Here is an 8844-nt window from a genome sequence, read left to right on the forward strand (position 1 = left end):
TGTTCCCACGTCCCAACTGTTCCCACGTCCCTACTGTTCCCACGTCCCTACTGTTCCCACGTCCCTACTGTTCCCACGTCCCTACTGTTCCCACATCCCAACTGTTCCCACATCCCAACTGTTCCCACATCCCAACTGTTCCCACGTCCCTACTGTTCCCACATCCCAACTGTTCCCACATCCCAACTGTTCCCACATCCCAACTGTTCCCACGTCCCAACTGTTCCCACATCCCAACTGTTCCCACGTCCCAACTGTTCCCACATCCCAACTGTTCCCACATCCCAACTGTTCCCACGTCCCTACTGTTCCCACGTCCCAACTGTTCCCACATCCCAACTGTTCCCACATCCCAACTGTTCCCACGTCCCTACTGTTCCCACATCCCAACTGTTCCCACGTCCCAACTGTTCCCACGTCCCAACTGTTCCCACATCCCAACTGTTCCCACGTCCCTACTGTTCCCACATCCCAACTGTTCCCACATCCCAACTGTTCCCACGTCCCTACTGTTCCCACGTCCCTACTGTTCCCACGTCCCAACTGTTCCCACGTCCCTACTGTTCCCACATCCCTACTGTTCCCACGTCCCAACTGTTCCCACGTCCCTACTGTTCCCACGTCCCTACTGTTCCCACGTCCCTACTGTTCCCACGTCCCTACTGTTCCCACGTCCCAACTGTTCCCACGTCCCAAATGTTCCCACGTCCCAACTGTTCCCACGTCCCAACTGTTCCCACGTCCCTACTGTTCCCACATCCCAACTGTTCCCACATCCCAACTGTTCCCACGTCCCAACGGTTCCCACGTCCCTACTGTTCCCACATCCCTACTGTTCCCACATCCCTACTGTTCCCACATCCCTACTGTTCCCACGTCCCTACTGTTCCCACATCCCTACTGTTCCCACGTCCCAACTGTTCCCACGTCCCAACTGTTCCCACGTCCCTACTGTTCCCACGTCCCTACTGTTCCCACGTCCCAACTGTTCCCACGTCCCAACTGTTCCCACGTCCCTACTGTTCCCACGTCCCTACTGTTCCCACGTCCCTACTGTTCCCACGTCCCAACTGTTCCCACATCCCTACTGTTCCCACGTCCCAACTGTTCCCACGTCCCTACTGTTCCCACGTCCCTACTGTTCCCACGTCCCTACTGTTCCCACGTCCCAACTGTTCCCACGTCCCTACTGTTCCCACGTCCCTACTGTTCCCACGTCCCTACTGTTCCCACGTCCCAACTGTTCCCACGTCCCAACTGTTCCCACGTCCCAACTGTTCCCACGTCCCAACTGTTCCCACGTCCCAACTGTTCCCACGTCCCTACTGTTCCCACGTCCCTACTGTTCCCACGTCCCTACCGTTCCCACGTCCCAACCGTTCCCACGTCCCAACTGTTCCCTCGTCCCAACTGTTCCCACGTCCCAACTGTTCCCACATCCCAACTGTTCCCACGTCCCTACTGTTCCCACATCCCTACTGTTCCCACGTCCCAACTGTTCCCACGTCCCAACTGTTCCCACGTCCCAACTGTTCCCACATCCCTACTCTTCCCACATCCCTACTGTTCCCACGTCCCAACTGTTCCCACGTCCCTACTGTTCCCACATCCCTACTGTTCCCACATCCCAACTGTTCCCACATCCCAACTGTTCCCACATCCCAACTGTTCCCACGTCCCTACTGTTCCCACGTCCCAACTGTTCCCACATCCCAACTGTTCCCACATCGCAACTGTTCCCACATCCCAACTGTTCCCACATCCCAACTGTTCCCACATCCCTACTGTTCCCAAGTCCCTACTGTTCCCACATCCCTACTGTTCCCACGTCCCTACTGTTCCCACGTCCCAACTGTTCCCACGTCCCAACTGTTCCCACGTCCCTACTGTTCCCACGTCCCTACTGTTCCCACGTCCCTACTGTTCCCACGTCCCAACTGTTCCCACGTCCCTACTGTTCCCACGTCCCTACTGTTCCCACATCCCAACTGTTCCCACGTCCCTACTGTTCCCACGTCCCAACTGTTCCCACATCCCTACTGTTCCCACGTCCCTACTGTTCCCACGTCCCTACTGTTCCCACGTCCCAACTGTTCCCACGTCCCAACTGTTCCCACATCCCAACTGTTCCCACATCCCAACTGTTCCCACGTCCCTACTGTTCCCACATCCCTACTGTTCCCACATCCCAACTGTTCCCACGTCCCTACTGTTCCCACGTCCCTACTGTTCCCACGTCCCTACTGTTCCCACGTCCCAACTGTTCCCACGTCCCAACTGTTCCCACGTCCCTACTGTTCCCACGTCCCAACTGTTCCCACATCCCAACTGTTCCCACGTCCCAACTGTTCCCACATCCCAACTGTTCCCACGTCCCAACTGTTCCCACATCCCTACTGTTACCACGTCCCTACTGTTCCCACGTCCCAACCGTTCCCACGTCCCTACCGTTCCCACGTCCCTACCGTTCCCACGTCCCAACTGTTCCCACGTCCCAACTGTTCCCTCGTCCCAACTGTTCCCACGTCCCAACTGTTCCCACGTCCCAACTGTTCCCACGTCCCTACTGTTCCCACGTCCCTACTGTTCCCACGTCCCAACTGTTCCCACGTCCCAACTGTTCCCACGTCCCAACTGTTCCCACGTCCCAACTGTTCCCACGTTCCTACTGTTCCCACGTCCCTACTGTTCCCACGTCCCAACTGTTCCCACGTCCCTACTGTTCCCACTTCCCAACTGTTCCCACGTCCCTACTGTTCCCACGTCCCTACTGTTCCCACGTCCCAACTGTTCCCACGTCCCTACTGTTCCCACGTCCCTACTGTTCCCACGTCCCTACTGTTCCCACGTCCCAACTGTTCCCACGTCCCTACTGTTCCCACGTCCCAACTGTTCCCACGTCCCTACTGTTCCCACGTCCCTACTGTTCCCACGTCCCAACTGTTCCCACGTCCCTACTGTTCCCACGTCCCAACTGTTCCCACGTCCCTACTGTTCCCACGTCCCTACTGTTCCCACGTCCCTACTGTTCCCACGTCCCAACTGTTCCCACGTCCCAACTGTTCCCACGTCCCTACTGTTCCCACGTCCCAACTGTTCCCACATCCCAACTGTTCCCACATCCCAACTGTTCCCACGTCCCAACTGTTCCCAGGTCCCTACTGTTCCCACGTCCCTACTGTTCCCACGTCCCAACTGTTCCCACATCCCAACTGTTCCCACATCCCTACTGTTCCCACGTCCCTACTGTTCCCACATCCCAACTGTTCCCACGTCCCAACTGTTCCCACGTCCCTACTGTTCCCACGTCCCTACTGTTCCCACGTCCCTACTGTTCCCACGTCCCTACTGTTCCCACGTCCCAACTGTTCCCACGTCCCAACTGTTCCCACGTCCCAACTGTTCCCACGTCCCTACTGTTCCCACGTCCCTACTGTTCCCACGTCCCAACTGTTCCCACGTCCCTACTGTTCCCACGTCCCAACTGTTCCCACGTCCCTACTGTTCCCACGTCCCTACTGTTCCCACGTCCCTACTGTTCCCACGTCCCTACTGTTCCCACGTCCCAACTGTTCCCACGTCCCTACTGTTCCCACGTCCCTACTGTTCCCACGTCCCAACTGTTCCCACGTCCCAACTGTTCCCACGTCCCAAATGTTCCCACGTCCCAACTGTTCCCACGTCCCTACTGTTCCCACATCCCAACTGTTCCCACGTCCCAACTGTTCCCACGTCCCAACTGTTCCCACGTCCCTACTGTTCCCAAGTCCCTTCTGTTCCCACGTCCCAACTGTTCCCACGTCCCAACTGTTCCCACGTCCCTACTGTTCCCACATCCCAACTATTCTCACGTCCCAACTGTTCCCACGTCCCTACTGTTCCCACGTCCCTACTGTTCCCACGTCCCTACTGTTCCCACGTCCCAACTGTACCCACGTCCCTACTGTTCCCACATCCCAACTGTTCCCACGTCCCTACTGTTCCCACATCCCTACTGTTCCCACGTCCCAACTGTTCCCACGTCCCAACTGTTCCCACGTCCCAACTGTTCCCACATCCCTACTGTTCCCACATCCCAACTGTTCCCACATCCCTACTGTTCCCACGTCCCTACTGTTCCCACATCCCAACTGTTCCCACGTCCCTACTGTTCCCACGTCCCTACTGTTCCCACATCCCAACTGTTCCCACATCCCAACTGTTCCCACGTCCCTACTGTTCCCACATCCCTACTGTTCCCACGTCCCAACGGTTCCCACGTCCCAACTGTTCCCACGTCCCAACTGTTCCCACATCCCTACTGTTCCCACGTCCCAACTGTTCCCACATCCCTACAGTTCCCACATCCCAACTGTTCCCACATCCCAACTGTTCCCACGTCCCAACTGTTCCCACATCCCTACTGTTCCCACGTCCCAACTGTTCCCACATCCCTACTGTTCCCACATCCCAACTGTTCCCACATCCCTACTGTTCCCACGTCCCTACTGTTCCCACGTCCCTAGTGTTCCCACATCCCAACTGTTCCCACATCCCAACTGTTCCCACATCCCTACTGTTCCCACGTCCCTACTGTTCCCACGTCCCTACTGTTCCCACATCCCAACTGTTCCCACGTCCCTACTGTTCCCACGTCCCAACTGTTCCCACGTCCCTACTGTTCCCACATCCCAACTGTTCCCACGTCCCTACTGTTCCCACGTCCCAACTGTTCCCACGTCCCTACTGTTCCCACGTCCCTACTGTTCCCACGTCCCTACTGTTCCCACGTCCCAACTGTTCCCACGTCCCTACTGTTCCCACATCCCTACTGTTCCCACGTCCCTACTGTTCCCACATCCCAACTGTTCCCACGTCCCTACTGTTCCCACATCCCAACTGTTCCCACGTCCCTACTGTTCCCACATCCCAACTGTTCCCACGTCCCTACTGTTCCCACATCCCAACTGTTCCCACATCCCAACTGTTCCCACGTCCCTACTGTTCCCACGTCCCTACTGTTCCCACATCCCTACTGTTCCCACGTCCCTACTGTTCCCAAGTCCCTACTGTTCCCACGTCCCAACTGTTCCCACGTCCCTACTGTTCCCACGTCCCTACTGTTCCCACGTCCCTACTGTTCCCACGTCCCAACTGTTCCCACGTCCCTACTGTTCCCACATCCCAACTGTTCCCACGTCCCTACTGTTCCCACGTCCCTACTGTTCCCACGTCCCTACTGTTCCCACATCCCAACTGTTCCCAGGTCCCAACTGTTCCCACGTCCCAACTGTTCCCACATCCCAACTGTTCCCACATCCCAACTGTTCCCACGTCCCTACTGTTCCCACATCCCAACTGTTCCCACGTCCCAACTGTTCCCACGTCCCTACTGTTCCCACGTCCCTACTGCTCCCACGTCCCTACTGTTCCCACATCTCAACTGTTCCCACATCCCAACTGTTCCCACGTCCCTACTGTTCCCACATCCCAACTGTTCCCACGTCCCTACTGTTCCCACGTCCCTACTGTTCCCACATCCCAACTGTTCCCACATCCCAACTGTTCCCACATCCCTACTGTTCCCACGTCCCTACTGTTCCCACGTCCCAACTGTTCCCACGTCCCTACTGTTCCCACATCCCAACTGTTCCCACGTCCCTACTGTTCTCACGTCCCTACTGTTCCCACGTCCCTACTGTTCCCACATCCCAACTGTTCCCACATCCCTACTGTTCCCACGTCCCAACTGTTCCCACATCCCAACTGTTCCCACGTCCCTACTGTTCCCACGTCCCTACTGTTCCCACGTCCCAACTGTTCCCACATCCCAACTGTTCCCACATCCCAACTGTTCCCACATCCCTACTGTTCCCACGTCCCTACTGTTCCCACATCCCTACTGTTCCCACGTCCCTACTGTTCCCACATCCCAACTGTTCCCACGTCCCAACTGTTCCCACATCCCAACTGTTCCCACATCCCTACTGTTCCCACGTCCCTACTGTTCCCACATCCCTACTGTTCCCACGTCCCTACTGTTCCCACATCCCTACTGTTCCCACATCCCTACTGTTCCCACGTCCCAACTGTTCCCACGTCCCAACTGTTCCCACGTCCCAACTGTTCCCACATCCCTACTGTTCCCACGTCCCTACTGTTCCCACGTCCCAACTGTTCCCACATCCCTACTGTTCCCACATCCCAACTGTTCCCACGTCCCTACTGTTCCCACGTCCCAACTGTTCCCACGTCCCAACTGTTCCCACATCCCTACTGTTCCCACGTCCCTACTGTTCCCACGTCCCAACTGTTCCCACATCCCTACTGTTCCCACATCCCAACTGTTCCCACGTCCCTACTGTTCCCACATCCCAACTGTTCCCACGTCCCAACTGTTCCCACGTCCCAACTGTTCCCACGTCCCTACTGTTCCCACGTCCCTACTGCTCCCACGTCCCTACTGTTCCCACATCCCAACTGTTCCCACATCCCAACTGTTCCCACGTCCCTACTGTTCCCACATCCCAACTGTTCCCACGTCCCTACTGTTCCCACGTCCCTACTGTTCCCACATCCCAACTGTTCCCACATCCCAACTGTTCCCACATCCCTACTGTTCCCACGTCCCTACTGTTCCCACGTCCCAACTGTTCCCACGTCCCTACTGTTCCCACATCCCAACTGTTCCCACGTCCCTACTGTTCTCACGTCCCTACTGTTACCACGTCCCTACTGTTCCCACATCCCAACTGTTCCCACATCCCTACTGTTCCCACATCCCAACTGTTCCCACATCCCAACTGTTCCCACGTCCCTACTGTTCCCACGTCCCTACTGTTCCCACATCCCAACTGTTCCCACGTCCCTACTGTTCCCACGTCCCTACTGTTCCCACATCCCAACTGTTCCCACATCCCAACTGTTCCCACGTCCCTACTGTTCCCACATCCCAACTGTTTCCACATCCCAACTGTTCCCACATCCCAACTGTTCCCACATCCCTACTGTTCCCACGTCCCTACTGTTCCCACATCCCTACTGTTCCCACGTCCCTACTGTTCCCACATCCCAACTGTTCCCACGTCCCAACTGTTCCCACGTCCCTACTGTTCCCACGTCCCTACTGTTCCCACGTCCCAACTGTTCCCACGTCCCTACTGTTCCCACATCCCAACTGTTCCCACGTCCCTACTGTTCCCACATCCCTACTGTTCCCACATCCCAACTGTTCCCACGTCCCAACTGTTCCCACGTCCCAACTGTTCCCACATCCCTACTGTTCCCACGTCCCTACTGTTCCCACGTCCCAACTGTTCCCACATCCCTACTGTTCCCACATCCCTACTGTTCCCACATCCCAACTGTTCCCACGTCCCTACTGTTCCCACATCCCAACTGTTCCCACGTCACAACTGTTCCCACATCCCAACTGTTCCCACATCCCTACTGTTCCCACGTCCCTACTGTTCCCACGTCCCAACTGTTCCCACGTCCCTACTGTTCCCACGTCCCAACTGTTCGCACATCCCAACTGTTCCCACATCCCAACGGTTCCCACATCCCAACTGTTCCCACATCCCTACTGTTCCCACGTCCCAACTGTTCCCACGTCCCTACTGTTCCCACGTCCCTACTGTTCCCACGTCCCTACTGTTCCCACGTCCCAACTGTTCCCACGTCCCTACTGTTCCCACGTCCCAACTGTTCCCACGTCCCAACTGTTCCCACGTCCCTACTGTTCCCACGTCCCTACTGTTCCCACGTCCCAACTGTTCCCACGTCCCAACTGTTCCCACGTCCCAACTGTTCCCACGTCCCTACTGTTCCCACGTCCCTACTGTTCCCACGTCCCTACTGTTCCCACGTCCCAACTGTTCCCACATCCCAACTGTTCCCACGTCCCTACTGTTCCCACGTCCCAACTGTTCCCACGTCCCAACTGTTCCCTCGTCCCTACTGTTCCCAGATCCCTACTGTTCCCACGTCCCTACTGTTCCCACGTCCCTACTGTTCCCACATCCCAACTGTTCCCACGTCCCTACTGTTCCCACGTCCCTACTGTTCCCACATCCCAACTGTTCCCACGTCCCAACTGTTCCCACATCCCAACTGTTCCCACGTCCCAACTGTTCCCACGTCCCAACTGTTCCCACATCCCAACTGTTCCCACGTCCCAACTGTTCCCACATCCCAACTGTTCCCACATCCCAACTGTTCCCACGTCCCTACTGTTCCCACGTCCCAACTGTTCCCACATCCCAACTGTTCCCACATCCCAACTGTTCCCACGTCCCTACTGTTCCCACATCCCAACTGTTCCCACGTCCCAAATGTTCCCACGTCCCAACTGTTCCCACATCCCAACTGTTCCCACGTCCCTACTGTTCCCACATCCCAACTGTTTCCACATCCCAACTGTTCCCACGTCCCTACTGTTCCCACGTCCCTACTGTTCCCACGTCCCAACTGTTCCCACGTCCCTACTGTTCCCACGTCCCTACTGTTCCCACGTCCCAACTGTTCCCACGTCCCTACTGTTCCCACGTCCCTACTGTTCCCACGTCCCTACTGTTCCCACGTCCCTACTGTTCCCACGTCCCAACTGTTCCCACGTCCCAAATGTTCCCACGTCCCAACTGTTCCCACGTCCCAACTGTTCCCACGTCCCTACTGTTCCCACATCCCAACTGTTCCCACATCCCAACTGTTCCCACATCCCAACTGTTCCCACGTCCCTACTGTTCCCACATCCCTACTGTTCCCACATCCCTACTGTTCCCACGTCCCTACTGTTCCCACATCCCTACTGTTCCCACGTCCCAACTGTTCCCACGTCCCAACTGTTCCCACGTCCCTACTGTT

The sequence above is a fragment of the Hypanus sabinus genome, chromosome 4 (assembly GCF_030144855.1).
Source record: "Hypanus sabinus isolate sHypSab1 chromosome 4, sHypSab1.hap1, whole genome shotgun sequence".
In the NCBI taxonomy this organism is placed as follows: Eukaryota; Metazoa; Chordata; class Chondrichthyes; order Myliobatiformes; family Dasyatidae; genus Hypanus; species Hypanus sabinus.